At 45.9% G+C, this 22,729-nt stretch overlaps 1 long non-coding RNA gene across 1 annotated transcript; it reads left to right on the top strand.

Moving 5' to 3' along the window:
- The first annotated feature begins 7,396 nt into the window (after positions 1–7,396).
- Positions 7,397–21,914, top strand: LOC122210321. Its single transcript, XR_006198003.1, has 3 exons — positions 7,397–7,789; positions 8,555–8,664; positions 21,844–21,914. It is a non-coding gene; the product is annotated as an uncharacterized LOC122210321 (long non-coding RNA).
- The last annotated feature ends 815 nt before the right edge of the window (positions 21,915–22,729 follow it).

Genomic DNA, 22,729 nt, shown 5'->3' with positions numbered 1-22,729 from the left:
TGGGAAAGTAGAAAAAGATTCACCAACTAATTTAGGGAGGCTAGTAACTTTCTACTAACACTCAGCAAGAACAGTCCTAGAGAGACGGCACAGGCCAATTACATTCGTGAATACAGGTGAAAAAATAGTAAAGCAGGATCAAGGATTATATAAAAGGATAATACATCATGATCAAATTGGACTTACCCTAGATTTAACATCAATTTAATGCTGGGAAATCAATTAATGGAATTTACCACACTCATAGATTAAAAGGGAACATTCATGGTCATCTCAGGTCTTGCAGGAGAAACGTTTGCTAAAACTTGGAATCCATATACAATAAAAACTCATGGGAAAGAGTGAAACTTCCTGCCTCTGATAAAGGACATCAATAAAAAACCGACAGCAAACATCATGCTTGGTAAAAAGTTGAACCTTTTCTGTTTGAGGTAAGAAAGCTCACTACCATCATTTCTATTCAGCATTGTGATAGAGGCTTTAGCCAGTGGAGTAAGGAAAAAAAATAAAACTTTTAAAGTCCAGGAAGGGAAAAAATCCAAGACAGCCATTATTCTCTGATAAACATTCTAGGTAAAGCAAATGCAAAAGACTCTAATGATACATATTAGAAATAATAAAGGATTTTAACACAGTTACTGGGTATAGAGTCAATATAGAAAAATCAAGAGTGTTCCAGCAGTCAACAGAAAAATAAATTTAAAAGGTAGTATCTACCATGACTTAAAACAACAACAACAACCAATGCCTAAAGAAAAAAAAAAGAAACAAAAAAACTAGAGAAAGATATGCAAAGATTTCTGAATGGAAAACTACTTAGAACACTAAAAAAAAAACCCAAAATTACTGCCAGAAACTTAAAAAGACCTCCTCAATAAATGGAGAGACATAATACATTCACGGATAACAAGATGCAATAATGTAAGTATGTCAGTTCTCAAACTGATCTGAAGGTCGATCCTACTCAAAATCTCAAAGGTTTTTAAAAAATAAAACTTTTCAAACTGATTCCAAAAAATGAGACAATTCTGAAGTCTACCAAAGTCTACCAACAGTAGAAAGGATAAATAAATTGTGGTATATTCACAGGATGGAACGACAATGAATTAACAATGTACAATAACATGCGTGACTGTCAAGAAGCAGCCACACACACACACACACACACACACACACGCACACACAGCCATAGGATTTAGGAATGCATGTTTTGATGGGAACTTAGAGATAAGCACAAGGAAGTGATTAAATAAAAACGAGAAAGCAAGTAGAGAAGATTTGTGACAGGAAAGGGCGTATAGTGGGTTCTGAGGTGTGGGCAGTGTTTGGGTTTTGACGTGGGTAGTGGTTGTACAAGTATTTGCTTTATGCTTAACCACCGGGTGGCCCATTTTTTTGTTTCGTTTAGTGCACTTTTCTGTATGGGTGCCTATTTCACGATGCTGTTTGAAAGCTGTAGGGTATTTTTTCCCGCACTTCAGAATCAGGGCATCTTGAGTCTTCATCAGGGAGACAAAATGAAAGCACATGTAAAACACAGCTGGTGACTGGACGAAAACATGGCAAAGGCCACAAGAGAAGACTGGCCACAAGAGTGGCCTGGACTGAGTCTCGGGGGAAAAACACTGTCTAAGGCGAAGCATTTGCTGGTTTTTATTCTGTACCAACAACAGGAGATGGACACGCTGACTGGCACCAGGTCACCGGCCAGGGACAAGGATGACTCTGTGTCATCCCACCTCAGCCCAGGCAGAATAAACACCAGGGCCCGGCCTCCTGTGCTCTGTGTGCTAAGAAGCCTCCACTTGGCTGATTTGTTTTCTTCTGTATCTAGAGACCAAAACAGGGAGAGCGTTCCTTGAATAAAAGGTATGAATTTTCAGATTTCAGGAAAGGTCTACTTTGATTATTAGTTAATAAAATGACATTCCAGGGGCGCCTGGGTGGCTCAGTCGGTTAAGTATCCGACTTTGGCTTGGGTCATGATCTCACAGTCCGTGGGTTCGAGCCCTGCATCGGGCTCGGTGCTGACAGCTCGGAGCCTGGAGTCTGCTTCAGATCCTGTGTCTCCCTCTCTCTGATCCTCCCCCCTTCAGGCTCTGTCTTTCTCTGTCTCAAAAATAAATAAACATTAAAAGAAATAATAATAAAAATAAATAAATAAAATGACATTCTGAACCAACTGTTTCACCTCTATGGGTTCCTATAGTATGATGCAGTTACCTAGGAAATTGTCACTCTTGGGTAATCTGATAACATTGACTTCTTGAACCTGGATATTGGATGCTCAGTCCTTGGTCCCAGCTTTTCCTATCAAATGTACATTCTAAGAGACCCAGGAGGAACTCTAGGTCTGCTTAATTCATCTCATCTCATCCACACCGGCTGGTTATTACTCAGGGTATACCTGGGAACAGGGTCCTACCTGGGGAGAATCTTGGGCTTGGAAATAATCTCTATGGGGAAGACTTCCCCAGCCCTCACATTTTATTTAAGGAGGAAGTAAAGCTCTGTAATAAAGACATTATATACATGTGTATATATATGTGTGAGATATATATATATATATATATATATATATATATATATATATATATATGTATAATGGACCAATATACCTCATGAACACAGGCATAAAATTCCTCAACAGAATGATAGCAAATAAAATCCAGCAATATACTTAAAGGATCATGACCTTGTAGGGTTTATCTCAAGAATATAAAGTTAGTTTAACAGTTGAAAATCAACCAAGGCAATCCCCTACAATAGAATAAATGGGAAAATCACACAATCATCTCAATAAGTGCAGAAAAAAGCACTTGACAAAATTCATCAGGCATTCTTGAGAAAAACTCTCTACAAACTAAGAATAGAAGAGCACTTTCTCAAAATGATAAAGGGCATCTATAAAAACCTACAATGGACATCAAACTTAGCGGTGAGAACACTGAATCTTTTCCTCCTAAAGTTGGCAACAGGACAAGGATGTTCACTTTCACCATGTCTAGTCAACACTGTACTGAGGGTCCTAGGCACCCTAACAAGGCACAAAAAAGAAACAGAATGAATTCAGACTAGACAGGAAGAAAATCGCAAAGCTAATGACAGGTTCCATATGTCCTTTCAGCTTCCCCCAATGGTGGCATTTTCTATAACATCAAAACCAATGAGGCTTCTGGGTGGCTCAGTCGGTTAAGCGTTAAGTGTTTGACTCTTGCTTTTGGCTCAGATCATGATCTCATGACTCGTGAGATCGAGCCCCACATCAGTCTCCATGCTGACAGCGTGGAGCCTGCTTGGGATTCTCTCTCACCCTCTCTCTCTGCCCCTCCCCTCTCTCTCTCCAAATAAATAAATAAACCTAAAAAAAAAGTTAATTCAAAATGGATCATAGTCCTAAACATAACAGCTAAGCTATAAAACTGCCAGGAGAAAAATCTTGGTGCTAATAAAAATTTCTTAGGACATAAAGACTTCTTAGAAGTCACTGTAAAAGAGAGGAAAAAATAAAATGGACTTAATCAAAAATTTCATCTTCTGCTCTTCAAAGATACCATTAAGAAAATGAAAATGATCGGGGCACCTGGGTGGCTCAGTCGGTTAAGCGTCTGACTTTGCCTCAGGTCATGATCTTGTGGTTCGGGAGTTCAAGCTCTGCATCGGACTTTGTGCTGGCAGCTCGGAGCCTGAAGACTGCTTCGAATTCTGTGTCTCCCTGTCTCTGCCCCTCCCCTGCTCACACGCTCTTATGCTCTCTCTCTCTCTCTCTCAAAAATAAATAAACATTAAAGAAATTTTTAAAAAACAGGTACAGGGTTTCTTTTTGGAGTGACAGAAATGTTTTGGAATTAGTGGGAATGGTTGTACAACACAGCGAACACAGTAAAAGCCACTGAAGGGCACCCTTTAAAATGGTGAGTTTTGTTGTGTGAAGTGTATCTCAGCTCTCAAAATGGGCAAAAGACTTGAACAGACCCCTCAGAACAAAAGATCTGTGAATAGACAGTATGAATTTCATATTTCATCTTTTTATAAGATGCTTCAGAGCACTAATCATTAATGCTGGGGACATGCCAATGCAAACCACAATGAGTACCTTGCCACACCCACTGGAATGACTCAAATGGTTTTTTAAATTCCAACACCAAGTGTTGAGGAAGCTGTGGGGTCCCTGGAACCTTCCAACACCACCAGTAAGAGTGTGAAGCGGTGCAAGCACTTTGGAAAAGGCCGGACTGTTTCTCATAATATTAAACATTCACTTGTCTGTGACCAGCAAGTCCGCTGCTAGGTATTTACACAAACGATATGAAAACATATTCCACGAAAAGATTTGTATGCAAATGTTCACAGCAGCATTCTTCATAATTGCTAAAAAGTAGAAACAGCCCCAATGTTCGTCTGCTGAGGAATACATACACATACCGTGATATATCTGCTCAACAGAATTCTACGCAGCGATAAAGAGGAAAAGACAGGTGATAGGAGAGACAAGAAACAGGGTTGGATCTCAGACATTAGGTTGATCAAAAGAAAACAGTACACCTGGCATGGTTGTAGTTACACAGGGTTCTGGAATAAGCAACAGAAATCAGATCAGTAATTGCCTGAAGCGGGGGTTGGGGTTGGGGAACTAGCTCTAAAGAAGAATAAGGGAACTTTCTGGAAGGAAAATGGATATTTCAATTGTGAGGGTAGATGTATACATCTGTCAAAATTCAAAATTTATCAGAATGTAGACTTAAAACCTATGCATTTTAATTATAGTTTTATTATATATATTAGTAATTACAATATATTTATATATTATAAATTATATATTATGACTATATATATTACACCTCAGTAAGTTTGACTAAATAAATTAAAAATAGCATGGGGGTATGCCTGGGCTCCGTTGGTTAAGCATCTGACTCCCATGCAGCTCAGGTCATGATCTCACAGTTCGTGAGTTCGAGCCCTGAGTTGGGCTCTGTGCTGAATATGCAGAGCCTGCTTGGGATTCTCTCTTTCCTCTCTTTCTGGCCCTCCCCTCGCTTGTGCTCCCTCTCTTTCTCTCAAAATAACTAAATAAACTTAAACAAATTAAATTAAAAAAAAAAAAGAGAGAGAGGGTATGGGATCCAGAAACAAACTACCTGGATTTGACTGTTGTGTCCCAGCTCCTGAGTTTAAAAGCCGTGACCCTGGAAAAGTTGCACATCCTTTCTCAGACTCAGCTTCCTCATCTGGAGAATGGGCATGCCATCCGGATGCGGGCAGAGGAACACTTCTGGCGGTGGCCAGGTGTTATGTGTGTATTAAGCACGGCCCTGTGCTTACCATGCACCGGGCGCTCTGCAGAGCAGTCTGCACAGAAGCGCAACCGAGTGGATGGGAAGCAAAGTGCATGCTGGGTCCTGGCACCTTTTCACCCGTCAACTCTCAACTCGGTCGGGGTGGGCTGGGGCGGGGGAGGTATTAGTTGGCTAGGGCTGCCTTGACAAATTACCACAGATTGGGTTCCTTAAACCACAGAAATTTATTTCTCACAGTTCGGGAAGCTGGAAGTCCAAGGTCACGGTGCTGGTAGGTTTGATTTCTCCCGGGGCCTCTCCGCTTGGCTTCAGAGGCACCTTCTCACTGTTTCCTCACATCCTCTTTCCTCATTGCATGTGTATCCCTGTGTCTCTTGCTCTTCTTATCTCTTAAGGACCCCAGTCAAATTGCATTAGGACCCACCTAACGGCTTCATTTTGAATTAATGTCTCTTTCATTCTTTTTTTTTTTTTTTAAGTAGGCTCCATGCCCAACATGGGGCTTGAACTCACTACTCTGAGATCAAGAGTCACGTGCTGTATGACTGAGCGAGCCAGGTGCCCCTGAATTAACGTGTAAGATCCTCTGTCTACATGCAGTCACACTGTGAGGTATTGAGAGTTAGGACTTCAGCTTACGAATGGGGAGTCGGGGAGAACACAGTTCAGCCCATAACAGGGGATGAATCCACATTTGACCCACCTTGGACAGGAACGTCTAAGAACAGAGCCTTTACCCTTGACTAGTTGAGAGGCAGCTCAGAACGATCAACCAGAAAGATCAGTTATTTTGCCATCTTCTAGCTGCATAACTGATGCACTCACAAGTCCCTGAACTTGGCAGCCTTCCCCCCACGTCTGAAAGGGGAGACCATCTTATTTCATAGGGCTGTTGGGAGCAGAAGGGACGGGCACCATTAACATGGGATGAACTAGATCAGGCCGTGTCTGGGCCACGGACCAACACACAGCTGTTAAAATGATAGGGTAATCATCTCAAAATAGAAAGTTAAAAAGGAATGACAGAGAAGACACGCAGATATCTGCGTCTGTCTGCACGTAAAGAAGAAGCTCCGTGATATACAATGGAATGACTGAAGCAAATCCCGATGCCGCATCGGTGGGCCTCAGCTCTCCTGCATCAGAATCGCTGTGGACTCTCCCTGAACTGTTCTGGAGTGAGACCCAGGCACTGGTATTTGAAAAGAAATTAACTAAAAGCAAACAAAGGTTTTTCTCATACGCAGCCCAGGGCTGAGAGCCACTGATAACAATAAGAACTATTATTTTGTCCAGACTCTGTTGCAGACAATACTTGAAGCACTTTGAGTATATGAACTCACTGAATCGGCACAGCTGCCCCATTTTACAGATGAGAAAAGTGAACTCTGTTCCTGATCACGCAGCTGGTGGATGGTGGAACCCAAGCAGAGTGGTTCCAAAGATGAAACAGAATTCCATGAGGCGAGGGGAGGCAGGAGAACAGAATCTAGGAATTTTCAGTTTGAGTCTGTAGGGAAAGAGGCCCAAGAATATCATTATCAGCCAGGTTTGGAAACCCAGAGCAATGGTTCCCACCTCCCTGATAAAAACTTCCCTGAAGGAACTCTTTAGATGTAGAGATTCCTGGGGCCTCTGGGTGGCTCAGTTGGTTAAGCAGCCACTCAGGTCATGATCTCACAGTTTGTGGGTCCGAGCCCCACGTCGGGCTCTGTGCTGACAGCTCGGACCCTGGAGCCTGCTTCGGATTCTGTGTCTCCTTCTCTCTCAGCCCGTTCCCCACTTGCATTGTCTGTCTGTCCCTCTCTCTCTCTCTCAAAAATAAATAAACATTAAAAAAAATTAAATATAGAGGTTCCTGAATGCCTTTCCTGGAGGTTCTGATTCCCCAGGTCTGGAGCAGGACCAGGAATCCACATGTTTACCCGGGGTCTCAGGCAGGACCGGCTTTAGGGGCCTGTGGTCTGTGCTGGTGCACAGGGCTGTGTGCTCAAGAGAGCCCACGTTTGGTTCAAAGCTCTGCTGCCGACAGCTTCAAGTTCCTCATAATTTTATCTGTGACCTCACGTTGTGCAGGCAAGAGCACACTACCTCGGGTCCTGGGGGCTCAGAGCCTCTGCTTCTTGGTCATTTCACCTCCCACCACTGCTCTGCCTCCCTGGGATGGGTCCTCTGCCGCCAGAGCCCCCATGCCCTGGTGTCCCCAGCTCAGCCTGGTTCCCCCTCCCTGCTCCTGCCTGGTGACCGGGCATTTTACTTTCTGGGAGAGAGAGAGAGAGAGAGGGAGAGAGAGAGAGAGACACCACCGTCTTGTCTGCCCTTCACCCTCTAGTCCTGATTCTGCCCTGGTTCGGGCTGCACAAAGGCAGGTTACTGCTTCTCTGCCCTCACTCCTGCCACACCAGCGTCCAGGGGGACAGGAGAGCACAGGAGGGGACACCAGCATTGTTACATGCCAGCGTATGTCATCCAGGGGGAGTGAACTCAAAGAGGTGATATTTGGGCAAAAAGCAGTAAATGAGGGTGGGCTCCAGAAGCGAAGGGGAGGGGGGTGCAAGCTGGCTCACTCCAGGTGTGAGGCTGTGTTCTCAACCCTTAGTCTTAGAACCGTCCAGCAAAAGTGGAAAACACTGACATCCAGACCCCTCCTCCCTAGTTCAATTGGTCTGGGGTGGGGTCCACATACTTGTCCTTTAAGACGGTCTCCTGTGATTCCAGTGACCCAGGAAGGGTCAGGGCCCGCAGGAGCGTTCGTTGGTTTCCAGGATGGATTAGGGGGTGCGGGAGTCTGTGCTCTTGGATTAAACTTTCAGAGCTGGAAGCGCCCCCGGATGGGCTCAGAGCCACTCCCGCCTGCTGCTACACACAAGGAACGAATGCCCGGGGACAATAGAGAGGCGACAGGGTCCTGTCCCCGCTCCCAGTCCGGCGTCCTGGCCGTTCCCAGGCACCCCGACACCAGAAGCCCCGAGTAGAGCTCGCCTCAACCCCTTCAGGGACGCCACCCGCCCCGGCTGGCCGCGAAATCCAGGGGTCCCTCCTGCTTTGCTTTGTCCGGGACGGGACTCAGGTGCTCAGATTGTGGACGGAGAGGCGGCTCCGCGCGTGGCCAACGCTAGGTGGCGCCCGAGAACCAGGCCTGCCCTGCTCCGAGGAGTCACGGGGTCCGGGGGGTCCTGTGGTCCCCGGGTCTGGTCAGCTGCTGGGCCTCAGAGCCTCGAGCCTCGAGTGCCCCTGTTTTCTCACCTCTTTCGCAGGGCTGTGGGGGCGGATTACGGGCAATAACCTCTCAAGACCTAGCCCTTGCCTGGCCCCTGGAGACGAAGGAGTCCACGTTACCTCCCTGCCTCTGGCCTTCTCTCACTAGGTAGGTCTGTGTTCTCAGGTGAGTTGCTCATCTCTGGTAGCACATCTGGAAGGTTCTTCAAAGGTTTCCACCTCAGTGCATGCCTTAGAAGACTGTCCATTGGCAAGAAAATCACCTATTTTAAAAACAGGAAATTTATCACAACAAAGAACGCATTTTCTACGCTGATGGGATGGGAGAGGGGAGACACATCCAGCACCCTGAGACTCTGTAAAGTCCCCAGTCTGAAAGGATCTGGTTTTGTTCTGCGTTATTTTCACGTCAAATGCTTTCAGTATTTTATAACAATTTTAGAAGCAAAGACCCATCACTAAGGTTGCTACTAATGGTGGCCCTCCCTAACACAGACTGTCTCAGAAACCCAATAGCCAAAAAGCATTTTGAAGCAAGATGTCACCTTGCAGTTCTGAGTACTTAAAATACTTCCCTTTGAGAAGCTTGAGTTAGCATTCACAAAATGGTGTTCCCTGCGTTACCGGTTATTTCTTTTTCTCCCTCCCCATTTTATTTAAAACAATTTCTTCAACTAACATTTATTTGCCAGTCTCTGGATTAAAAAAAAAAAAAAAAAAAGTTCCAGGGGCACCTATGTGGCTCAGTCGGTTGAATGTCCGATTTCGGCTCAGGTCATGATCTCACAGCTCGTGAGTTTAAGCCCCGCGTCGGGCTCTGTGCTGACAGCTCCAGAGCCGGGAGCCTGCTTCAGATTCTGTGTCTCCCTCTCTCTCTGCCCCTCCCCCCACCTCAAAAATTAATAAACATTAAAAAAAATTTTTTTTAAGTTCCAAAAATCCCCCTCCTCAAAAAAAAGCCCTCCAATAAATAATAGGAAACCATCCCTACCCCTAGGAACTGCCCCCATCTGACAGGGAGAAAGGAAGGTATGTAAATGATGCTGACACTGGGATATTTTATGGAAACATGTGTTTAGGGCAAGCACAAAGGAGCAATTCACTACTTTCAAAACTTCGTATTACAAAAATTTTCCAATATAAACAAAAGTAAAACAAATGGTCAAGTGAATCCTGTCTACCTGTCAGCCAGCTTACAAAACTATCAACGTATCGCCAATCTTGTTTCATCTGTGCCTCACACGCCATAAAATTCACCCACCGTAAATATACAACTAAATGATTTTGGTAAGTTTATATAAATAAATATATATATGGTTGTGCAACCATCATCCCAAAGCAATTTTAGAGTATTTCTACTATCACCAAAAGTTTTAAAACATTTTTTTAAATGTTTATTTATTTTTGAGAGAGAGAGAGAGAGAGAGTGAGAGTGGGGGAAGGGCAGAGAGAGAGGGAGACACAAAATCCAAAACAGGCTCCAGGCTCTGAGCTGTCAGCACAGAGCCCGACACGGGACTCGAACCCACAACTGTGAGGTCATGACCTGAGCCGAAGTCGAGCGCTTAACCGACTGAGCCCCGCAGGTGCCACGATCACCAAAATTTTGATTGTGACTATTTGCAGTTCATTCTTGCTCTCATCCCTAGATGTAGGCAACCACTAATATATCTCTATTGGTTTGCTTTTTCTGGACATTGCATAGAGGGGAAATATAGAATATGTAGCGTTTTGCATCTGGCTTCTCTCACTGAGCATCACGTTTTCAAGATTCATCTGTGTTGAGACACAAATCAGAGCTTCGTTCCTTTTTACTGCTAAATGATATTCCACTGTGTGAAGAGACCATGTTTATTTATCCATTATTACTTGGTGGCACATTTGGGTTATTTCTGCCTTTTGGCTATTGTCAATAACATGCTGTTGAATGTTCCCATTCCAGTCATTGTGTTTTCCTGTCTCTTTGGTAGGGATCTAAGAGTGGAATTACTGGGTATGATGATAAGTGAAACATAAGAAGATTCTTGTGCCAAACCTTTGTTTTTCCGATGTGGCCATACCACTTTAAATTCCTGTCGGCAATGTAGAAGGATTCCAGTTTCTCTGCATCCGTGCCAACACTTGTTGTTTCTTTTTGATTTTAGCCCTTCTGGTGGGTGTAAAGTGGCATCTAATTATAGTTTTAACTTGCATTTTCCTAATGGATGATAATGTTGAGCATCTTTTCATGTGCTTATTGGCCATTTGTATATCTTTGTGGAAATGTCCATTCAAAGCTTTTGTCCAATTCTTATTTTTATTTTTTAAAAAGTTTATTTTGAGAGAGAGAACAGAGAGCATGAGCAGGGGAGAGGCAGAGAGAGAGAGAATCCAAAGCAGGCTCTGCACGGTCAGCATGCAGCCTGATGTGGGGCTCAAACTCACGAACCGTGAGATCGTGACTTGAGCCGAAACCAAGAGTCGGACACTTAACCAACTGAGCCCCCAGATGCCCTTGTCCGATTTTTAAAACAAACTTTTTTACTTTATTATAGATTTACAGGAAGATTGTGGAGGGAGTAGATACCCTTCACATCCCTCATACCTAGTCCCTCCTGTTGTTACCATCTGACACGAGTGGGGTACGTTTGTCACAATTAGCTAAAGTCCATACCTGGTTCTGATTTCCTGTTCGGTCTTTACCTAATGCCTTTTTCCTGTTCCAGGGTCTCACCCAGGACAACACATTACATTTAGTTGTCATGTCTCCTCAGGCTCCCCTTGACCATGACAGTTCTTCAGACTTTTATTATTATTATTTTTATACCTTAACCTTTGATAATCTTATTAGTTTTGAGGAGGACTGGTCAGGTATTTTCTGGAATGTCCCTTAACTGGGCCTTTGTCTGATGTTTTTCTCATGATTAAAATGGAGTTATGGGTTTTTGCGGGGAGGCCTTCAGAGGTAAAGTGTTTGTATTAGGTTGGCTCAGGCTGCCGTACAAATACCACAGACCAGGCAGCTTCACCAACAGAAATTTCTTCTTGCTCAGTTCTGGAGGCTCAGAGTCCAAGATCAAGGTGCCAGGAGAGCTGGCTTCTTCTGAGGCCTCTCTCTCCTTAGTTTACAGATGACCATCTTCTCCCTGTGTCTTCACATGGTCCTTGCTCCACGTCCTAATCTCCTCTTCTTATGAGGACACCAGTTCCATTGAATCAGGGCTCACCCCAGGGATCTCATTTAACATTATTTACCTCTTTAAAGATCCTCTCCCCAAATATGGTCACATTCTGAGGTGCTAGGAATTAGGACCTCAACATATAAACTTGTAGGGAGGGGGGAGTCATAATTTGGCCCAAAGAAGTGTCATTTTCATCCTATCCAGGGTCCATGCTATTGACATGACTTATCACTATTGATGTTGACCTTGGCTACCTGGCTGAGGTGTGTTTGTGTAAAGTTACTCCTTTCCTTCCTGCTCCCATACTGTGCCCTTTGGGGAGAAGTCACGGTGTGCAGCCCACATCATAAGTTTTATCCCACTGTAGGGATTATGTTCCATGTATTTTGTAAAACTCTTAGGAGAAATCTAGGGGTAAATCTCTGTGACCTTGGTTTTGGTAATGGAAATCTTAGATATGACACTAAAGGCACAGGCAACAGAAGAAAAAATAGATAAATTGGTTCTCATCAAAATTTAAAACACTGTGTATCAAGGGACATCATCAAGAAAAGGAAAAGACAACCTACAGAATAGGAGAAAATATTTGTAAATTATATATCTGATAAGTCTAGTATCCAAAATATATAAAGAACACTTATAGCTTAACAACGAAAAGTGTTTATAAATCTAGTGTTTATAAATCAACGCTGTACTGAAGAACCCTGTACATAAGATAATTGACATGTTTGAACAGATCTATAGAATAAATTCCCAGAAGTGTGTGTGGTTTTTTGACAGATATTGTCAAATTGCCCTCCATTGAGGGTGTATCGGTTTAGATGTCTCTAGAATTTATTTCCAAATCTCCTGTGAAATATGCCAACACCGACAAGAACGTTCGTTACGGCATTCGTCATAATACCTCCAAACTGGAAAGAACCCAGTGCCCCTCAACACAAGAGTGGATAGACACAGCACGATCTCGTCATACCACGGAACACTACAAAGCAATGAAAAAGAACAAAAGTTCTGCCACCCACCACACAGAGGACTCTCACAGGCGTGTCAAGTAGTAAAAGAAGCCAGACACAAAACCATACTTACTATAGGACTCCTGTGAGGTGCTCAGTCATGAAGCTAAGGGAAGAAGAATCTCTGAGATCCAAACAGCAGTTAGCCTTGGATCGAGGGGTGCTGGCCACTCAGGCTCGAAAGAGTCCACTCCCACCCCGCTCCCCACGACCAGGTGCTCAAAGCGCCCTACACTTTGATCTGGACGATTGTTACATAGGTGAATAATACATAAAAACTCACTGAGCTACGTGTGCTTCGTTGGTATAAGTTAGATCTCAATAAAAAGCAAAAAGGTTAAAAAAAAAAAAGCCAACACTGCTGTGCTAACCACATGGCCATGGTAGAGGGCGATCTCCTTAGCTACAAAGAGTCAGAAGGCAGACCCTGTGTCTCTTTTGTTCAGTCTTGAGCCAGCTGTGGGTTCCAGGTGTAAGGAGGGGGTGTCTAGCAGGGGGAGGGGTCCTTTAGGTGCTCTGGGACAGACGTGCACCCCTGCCCATGCTAGACCATTCTCTGCACCAGCTGTTGAACAGCTGCCTGGTTATTTTTAGCCCTGGGGCTCTGCATGAAAAGAGCCTCATGCAAGGGCTCCTTTCTCCTGCCATTGACCCTGCTCCTGGGCCCTCTCTCCCCACCCACCCCAGGCTTTAAGGTTTCTGGAACATTCCAGGTCCTACTGCTAGACTACATGTTGCTATGGTGAGGGGTCTCTTCTGCAGAGCCAATTCCTTAACTTTAGGAAAGGACGATGTGGGGAGAGTTTATTTCTCATCAGACTCTGAGGCCAGGCCCCAGGAAGGTCCTGGGCACTCAGCAGCCTTGTCCTCTCTCTCTAGGGGAAGTAACACCCACCTGGAGCCTCAGGCGGAGGACGGAGTCCCTTCCTGGGAAGCTTGACAGTGGTCCTGATCTCTCCTCTTCAGGATCTTGTGGGCCTTCTGGCTAAAGAGGCTGCTCAGCCTCTATCCATCATGCCCCTCCTGTGGCTGGCACGGGCCTTCTGGAGAGCTGGCTGTCCCCTGCCTGCCCCATCCTGTGGGGGTTCCCAGTCCTGAGGCCAACCCCCTCCAGGACAGCTTGGGAAGGGGCTAAACTCTCGCCCCTCACCCCCACCCCCTCTTCTGGTGAGCATCCTTCAAGAGCCTTGAATCTTGTCTCCAAGCCCTGTTTGGCCCCAAATTCATCTTGTTCCTTATTTTGGAAAACCAGGATGCTTCCACCCCCACCTCGAATCGGAAGGGTGGCTGGCTGCCCACCTTTCCAGGGGTGGCGGAAACAAACTGAACCCCAGTGCTCTCCATTGTTCAGCTTAAAACTCCACAGGGGAGCCTCCTCCCCTTCGACCTAACTGCAGGAGAGGCATTCTGAAGACACGATCTAGAAACGGATTTGAAAAATCAAATCCATTTTAAAAGTAGTGAAGGCATTTGCCTGCCTCCTCTCTCTCTCTCTCTCCTTCCCTCTCTTCCTGCCTTCTCTTTTTCCTTCCTTTACTCTCTCTCTCCTCCCTCCCTCCCTCCCTCGGTCAAGTGGAAGGTCTCTCCGACTGGGGAGGAAGGTCGGGTAAACCAGACTCAAATGGACTTCACTGGGTTGGTCTGAGGCATTAGGCCCATGTTCTCTGGGCGGCGGCTGGGCTCGGTGAGCTGACCGCCCCCCTGGGTGGTGGGATCATCCCACCTCCGTGCACTAGGAGGGGGGACGAGGGGGCACACACTTCGTCCAGGAGCAGGGTGGGGGGTTCACTTCACTATCACACATCACCTTCTCCGCTGAGGGCTCTCGGTGGTCGGCACGCGGCTGACCCATCAGAATCCCCCCTCGGGTCCTGCGTGGGCAGAGCGTGTAGAGTTACTGACAGAAAAGCAAAAGCAGAATTCGTTTTCGCCCTTTGAGTCCGTGGCTGCCTGCCAACGTCTCCTTCAAATACGAACATTCCTGATTTCATTCTGGCACTTTTTGTCAGGTTATTGCAAATTGGAAGGGTGAGCAGACAGAAACAAAATGACATTTGCTGAGCGGGTGGGATTGTTTCTAAATCTATTCTCGAGAGCACGCCAGTGTATGTACACTCTTCGGGGGGGCACTCTCCTCTGTGGGGGCTTTGAATCCAACTCAGAGCCGGCCTCATTTTACAACCGGTATCCTCCAGTCTCGATGCATTGCTGTTTCCATGTGTGCAGAATAAGGAGGCGTGGGACCAGTATATGGCGAGGACCCTTGTCAGCCATCCCTGGAAACATACATATGCGAGACAGATGGGTACTAGATCCACAAGATAATGGAGAATTCTAATAAATTTCACCGGCATCAAATTTTTATGTTCCTGTAAACTTATGAAAACCTTGAAATTAAAGTTACTTCCTCACCACAGTACCAGAGCGACTAATTTGATTGAAAAGCAAAACAAAACCCTTCCAGAAAAACTGATAAATTAAAACTAAAACTAATACCGCTTCAAAACCGAGATTGATATCCTCAAGTGTTAACTTTTGCTCCCACGTCCCTGTGGCTGGAAGAATTCGTTATACAAGGTACTTTCTTGTTTTTTAAAAGAAGGTTACAGCCTTGGTATGCTGGCTGAGTCAAGTGAAGGGTCTCTTGGACGAGGAACTCTTGGTCTCTGACCTCACGGGGAAGGTCTGAAGGGCCACCTGGGAGGACTGTTTCAATCTCAGGAAAGCCACTGGGCTGGAAAGGAGTCCCTGCTGGGGCATGATTCTATGTCAATAGATGCTTTCTTATTTTCAAATGCGCTTGATAACTGGAAAAAAAAAGAAGGTAGACATTTCCTTCACAGACAGAAAAAAAAAAAAAAATGCCACCAGGGCATTTGAAAGCAAGCCTTTTCTCTTTCTAGATAGTTGGGCTGCATTTTAAAACAAAAATGAAAGCAAGCCGGGTCTCCTCCCAAGGAGGCTACCAAACTCCTCTTGGTATTGTGTTTGTGAACCAGCCTCACACACCTGTCTGCCCAACGGCACCTGAAAAAGTACTGGGAAGTACACACCTAACGGTCTTCCCCAGGGAAGCTGACCCAACCAAAGGAGGGGAGAGCTTTCTACGATTCCCGATTCCCAGGCTCCGAAGCCTGTCGACTCGGTTTTCAGCATATTCTTACAACTCAGGGGATCGGCAGTCACACTTCTAAGTGAAAAGATTAGGAAGCTGGGCCAGTGAATAAATGCTTACTTTGGATCTGTACTATTGATTAAAAAAAAAAAAGTCACTGGAAAAAATGAGCCCCCTTCTTCCATTTTTGCTTGAAGCAGTCCAAAGAAAACAAGTTTTGGTTCGCTCCCGTCTGCGAGCTCAGCTCACGGTCCAACAAACTCCAGAGAATTCAGAGAAAGCTCCCGCCAGACATGCAGGAGTGTGTCCTACCCACAGTTCCCAGAGGCTTCACCTGCTCTCCTTCAGAGGTGGGGAGAGAGACTCCCAGGGAGGGAGTGCTTCCTCGCTCTCTCTCTGCCTGTCTGCACACGTTCCTGCTTGAGGAGAGGGGCTAAATGAACCTTCCAACCCCGAGAGTTGCACCTGAGGCCCAGAAACTTGCAGTCACGCTATGTGTTCGGGACACTTCGATTCAAGCTAGGGAGAGCTGATGGCAGCACCCCCACCCCCTTCTCCCGGAAGTGCCTGCATTTGGTATTAAAATGCACCCACCTGCTTTTGACCCCCAACCCCCACCAGTGGACTGCATACCCACAGGGGCTAACCCGTATGAATTGGTCTTGTGTTAAAGAGAGGTTTCAGAATCCCTGCAGATAAATCCATTTTCTGATCCATAATTTACATTCAGCGCATTTCCTATTTGAAATTGTGCCAAGCCCAGAATAAACAACAAAATTTGAGTCAATGATACTGTATTTTGAATTCTTTCCCCAGCTTTCCTCGATAGATAGTGTGAAGTTTTCTCTAATACAGTGAAACATTTGAGTACACGACAGATGACAAGGTCTGTAGTAATGACTTACAGATAACGTGCTTTTATCTATATACAGATGTCGCTTAGTATTTCATAGATACAGTTCTTCTTGGTTTTGGTTGTTGGCAAAACGTAAGCAGTTTCTTTCTTACTTTACTTTTACTCTTCTATTTACTTTTATTTACACTTAGGCCCCTTCCCTTGAACTGAAAGCAAACTTCGAGTTCCCGTCTCAGCTTCTGTCAGAAGAGAGAAGAGGGGCACGTGTTTGGAGGGGATGAAAGAAAGAACCACAAGCAGTTTCTAGAAAATAGGATCTAAAAAGAAAACTATCCATGCTTTTGGAAGGGGAAGCCTATTTATAATCCGTGATTTCTTTCTCTGTTTCATGGGTAGCAAGAAGCAAAGCCCATGCATAGGCAGCCTCCGTCAGCGTGTGTGAAGGAATGCTGGCTTCAGGGTAGGACACACGACCGTCCACAAGTCAAAGGCTGCTTGAAGGAGCCCTTCCACGGTGATTCACCACCACAAGCAAGGACACACGCCCTGGCAACTGTCAGGACAAAGCTGGACGGGGCCACGCTGGCGTGTCGTGTTACATTAGGACTCGCGTGCCTCACAGAATTGGTTTTGGAAGGATGGGTGCATGGATTGAGACAGTGGAAGTTGATTGTAGTTTCTGGATCGTCTCAGGGACGGCTAATCCGAAAACGCCGTCTGTGATGGACTGTGACATCGACAGAGGATTTCCACGAGGATGTTAAGGCTTTGGGTTTTTCACACGACGCTCATCAGTGTGCGGTTCTTGGTGCTCTGGTTTAATGCCGTAGTGCGAAGAGGGGGACCTGGAGGCCCTGCCTGGCACACCTGCTGCTGTGACATCTGAGGGTCACGGGGGTGGCAAAGGGCTGCTGGGGATCCAAGACCTGCTGCGCTAGGTCACTGAACACTGGTGAACTGCTCTCTGTGGACAGCCACTTCTCTGGGCATCCCCAGGTGGTCCTCTGCTCTTCCCCTGACGTCCCCCTAGTCCAAGGATAGCTTCGGGGAATCCCAGGATACTGGGGACTGGTGGGGGGGTGTCTCTGAGGGTCCGGCTCACTGCTGCCCAGGGTTGGCCCAGGAGTGCAGAGATGACAATCCTCTTTGTGAGCCAGGCTCCAACTCCCAGCTTGTGACTCTGGCAGCTCCTTGGGGTTAAAACCAGAAGGGTCTTGAAGATTATTTCCTGAAGGGCGGTGGATGTCACAGGCTTGCCTGGGCCCTGGTGGCAGTTTATGGCGAGGGGCTTGGGACATCTCAAACTGGGCCAGTGTGTGAGGTGTGGACGGGGAAGAGTGTGACAAGTGGAACAGGAAAGACACCGGAATTCTCCAGGAAGACGGAGAGGCCGCAGGAGGGTTGGTGCCATTGTAGTGCTCGGACATCGCCTTCTTGCACTTCAGGAGGACTGGAGGAGGGTGGGGCCCGGCTGTCGCAGGGCACGCGGGACGTTCATGCTGTGGCAGTGGCTGTGCTCCTGCTAGAAGTCATCGAAGGGGCTGCTGCTACGGGCACTAGTGACAGAGGTCTTCTGTTTCAGGCGGGGACAGGAGCCACTGGTTGGGAATGCAGGACAGGAGCCACTGGTTGAGAATGCAGACAAACTCTTGGGAGGTCCAGGAGGGAGGTCCAGGAACTAACGAACAGCTAGTTCATTAGGACACACTGGGTGTTCTCTCTAAGCACACAGGTCTGAGCCTACTGTCATTCTGCCAACAAAACGGGCAGTTGAAGAAGGAGAGGAGGAAATTTGGAAATGAGATCCTGAAAAGATCGAAGTGGCCCATCATATTGGCTGCGTAAGAAGCGCGAATGGAAGATTTTGGATTGTTATGTGATTTGTGCAGTATGTTCACTCTGTCTCATTAGAAATACTTTAGGAAAAAAGTTGCTTTTATCCTAATTTGGATGACTGCTTCAAATTTTTTCCCCCTCCAAATAGTTTTACCTTATCTTCTTAGGTTTTAATTGAACTAATTTCCTGAAAGTTCATGTAAATTGCATTTTTTAAATATTAAAAACAAAGAAACAAATCCAAATGCTCTCTGGGTATCATGGTAGGTTAGGATCTTTAGAAGTCGACAGAAGTCCCTGAATGAAATTTTGGGAAAGTGCAACTCATCATGCAATCAATAACAGGAGATCAGGGATCATGTTCAACCATATTCTTCTGTGCTACATGAACATTCCAAACGTATCTGTGATGCCATCAAAAATCTTTACTCTTGAGGAGGAAGAGGTATCATTCTGGCAAACCAAAATTACCAACGAAAAGCCCCACCAACCCACCATGCTACATGACTGGCCGCTAAAAGGTAAACTACTGGCTTCCTCAGTCCTTTGTGACTAGTCAACAAAGTCCATTTTTTACCCCAAAGCCCCACATTGGTGGACAATGCAAATGACATTCTATGTTACTTCAAGTTACATAGCCAAGTTGTACTTATTTCTCTTCCCCTCTAATACTTCCCTGAAATACCAGAGGTATGCAGATATCTGATACAGGTGTTTCAAAAATGACCTAACAGTATATATAATAAAGAATTTATTGTGTAATCAACAGTTAGAGGGGGAAAAAACCCTGATTTTAGGTTAAAAGTATGCAATCTATTTGTTCTGTTGGCAGGAAGTATAGGACAGCAACATAACAACCTGTGCTTTATGCTGATCTTGCTGAAGGCACTGACATGTTGCAAACTTTGCCTCATTTCTGATGAGAGTCTTGGTTAGTATATGCACATTGGAATAATTTTAAACTCCATTTTAAGCATATGCCAGCTAATAAACATCCTACATTTAAGTCATGCATCCAGTCTCACAAAAAGAAGGGGAGAGGGAGAGGAGAGAAGACGTATTCTACCTTGTCGGTCACTTGCTGACCTGCTGTCTGATTTCACCATTTAAATGCGTGATGACGCACTCCACTACCTGGATTCTTTGCTCTTTCCCGGCAAAGGGAGGCGGAGGTCCAGACATCTAGTTATTTGGATTCGGCAGCATGCTCTGTGTTCTGGCTGTGTGGCTGGGAACGAGGGGCAGCCACCAGCTGAACCGGGGGGGAAGCCACTCAGCTACGCTCAGCTCTCAATCTGTCGCAGAGGGAAAAAAGCTCTCTGCCTACCTCCTTTGGCGAGGCGTCGTGAAGACAAAAGGGGTTCCCTGTGTCTTGAGTTCCTTGGTATAAAGCTGTAAGGGGAAACTGCTTTATGTGGAGGGGCATGTTTGCATACGTGAGAACTGAATTTAGCAGCGAAAGGGTTCTTTTCTTTAAGTCAATAAACTGGCTGCTCACCGTGTCATTGCAGGTTTGTCCATATTCCCGAAGTCAGACAGTGAGGATGGCATGAAACGAAACCTTACTTGGGAGGTTAACACTACCGGTGCAAGGGGCTGGGGCGGCAGTGGAATGAATGGAGGCACGTGTGTCCTTGGAGAGAAATGGCTGTCCCTGAGCTGGGGCTGGCTGGTCTTCGGTGGGAGGAGGTCTCCCCAGCAGCCAGTTCTGGAGAGCTGAGAGGCTGGAAGCCAGGGAGAATGTGAGTGGAGGTCTTCCCAAGGACGGGCGCAGCGAGCTGTGAGGTCGGCCCTGGGCACAGGGATGTCACAAGGGGCTGCTGCAAGTGTGCAGGTGTTCAGCACTTCCTTTTCCTGAGATCACACGGACAAGTCCAAACAATTCCTCCTTTCTGACGCCATCCATTGCCCTCCCAATCTACGTGGCAAGAATTTTATTTGCTGAGAAGATCAAGAAAGTCAGAGGAAGACGTTTAGAAGAGCAATTCGTTTACAAGATTGCCAGCTGCCTCGGCCCACCTCTCGACAGGGCACAGGGCAGACACGAGAAGGTCAGAGACATCTGGACCCCTTCCTCCTGGAGAGGGCAGGGAGACACTTTACTGGGTGGCGGTGTTCCTGAAAGGCTCCCACCAGCCCAATCAGTCCAAGCCAGCGCCTTGTTCTGACACCCTTGTGCTGGGGCCCCAACTGCCATCTGGAGAGGACGGTTTTAAAAATAGAGCATATGATTTTATGGGTTGCATGTGGAGTGGCCTCACCCCTCCGTGAGGGACCGACCCGATACGGGTGCAGCTGTTTCTCTGAACACTTCTCTGTCTGTCGCTCTCTCTTGGGAGACTGAATACTCCTTAAGACCATGAACACAAAGATCATCTCATGGGCTACAGAGGACACTGAGAAGCCACTGTTTAAAAACGTCAGTAAGGAGAAGATGTCGCTACGCAAACCCAGATCCCTCCAGCTGTCCTCGAATTTGTAGCGGGAAAGCAATGGGAAAAGCAGAGTCTGTAACCACAGTGGCTGCTCAAATATTCTCAAGCCTTGTGGCAACGTCAACAACCCACATAAAGGGAGGTCTGCAATTACTGGGCGCGCAGTAGGTACTCAGTAGTTACTGGCTGAATGTTCCTTATCTGTTGGGAAGAATCTGACTTTGTAAAACTGTAAAGTTCTTTGAGTGGCTCTTTGAATATAATCAAATAACTCAGGCATCAAACACTAACATATCATTTGCTTGGGAATCCACGTACAAACAAGCAGCACTGACGTGGCAAACCAAATTTCCAATGGCGTCCGAAAATGCTTGGAAACCTCACCTGCAGAGAGTTCTAATAAAAAATCATCCCTCTAGTTACTGCAGATCGCGGGTACTTTATTTGGATCTAGGGACTCCTGAAATTGTACGCAACACTAAGAGGGTTTGTTTGTGTGTGTGTGTATGCGTGTGTTTTCTGTGTTTGCTTGTTTGTTTGTTTGCTGGAGAAAAGAGCCACAACTGTCATCAAATTATCAAAGGCTTTGTGAGCCAAGAAAGGTTAAGATCACTGCTTTCCGTGACTGAGACTTAAGGAGGCACTCGGCTTGCTCGATACATGACAGCTTAATTCACTTCTCCTTCCGGTGTCCGGGCCCAGCAGGAACAGAATTCCCCAAGCTTACATTAGTCTAGTTTACAGTGACAACTCTTTGGAGTCATGTAATTAAAAAAAAAAAAAAAAACACAACAATTTTTATAAAGGAACTGTATAAAAATAGACACTTGGGGGGATTTTTAATCTACACATAGATGCTGTGCAACTGTGTGCTTTTCTTAATCGCTTCCTCTTTCTTATCTCTTCCCCAGTTAGCTTCCTTTTCCTGGCACTCGGGATCCATTCCAGGTGCCACAAGGAGGTCCCCCACACTGGAGAAGAGCAGCCACAAAGGCTAAGTCCTACTGTAAAAATTCGGGGCCATGTTTCTTCACTGAGAAGTCTTCCCAAGACCCCCAGGGTGCCTTTTCTAGAAAAGAGACCCATGTTCCCACAAGACCTTCAGTGCAGCACAGACCATCACTGCCTAACCTTCTGAAAGGTCCCCATGGCTCAGGAGGAAAGGACGCCCGCGTCAACGAATAGTGCCCTCACTGGCACCAGGTTCTAGCAGAGAACCAACTAGAAGCTTGATCCCTGTGAAGCAATGAGCAGGGACTGGGGGGCCGCATCTTCACTTCCCTTCACAGAGCCTACAAGAGGATCCTGTGCTCTGAAGGTGTTCATAAATACTGCACTCACCAGGAAAAACTTTTTTAGGGGAAAAGCCTCTACACCTGAGCAGATCCACAGTCTGGCTCCAGAGGAGGTGTTGTGAACCCCCGAGATACGTACCAAGGGCATGTACGTGTCTTGAGGAGAGGCTCTGTGACTTTAAACTGATTCTGAAATGGGTTTGTGACTTCCCTTGATACGGACACCCCAGAACTCTGCAAGGAGAGGCTATGTGGGCACATTTTTTCAGAAAACCTACTTCATTTTCTCAGCCAATTCCTTCTCTTCACAGCTTGCAGGAGAAACTGTTGAGAGGGCCTAATACAACAGGGATAGCTGCTAGCGAAACTTGCACTGCAACCTGCTTTTTATCCTTTTCTAAGTTCCATGTAAAAATAAATGTTTTTCAACCTAAGTTAACTGTAGCAAATACGTCCATTAAAAAAAAAGAAACCACATACATAAATAGGTTTTTTTTTTTTT

This window comes from Panthera leo, chromosome E3, assembly GCF_018350215.1.
Source record: "Panthera leo isolate Ple1 chromosome E3, P.leo_Ple1_pat1.1, whole genome shotgun sequence".
In the NCBI taxonomy this organism is placed as follows: Eukaryota; Metazoa; Chordata; class Mammalia; order Carnivora; family Felidae; genus Panthera; species Panthera leo.
This window is presented reverse-complemented; position numbering and strand designations above follow the sequence as displayed.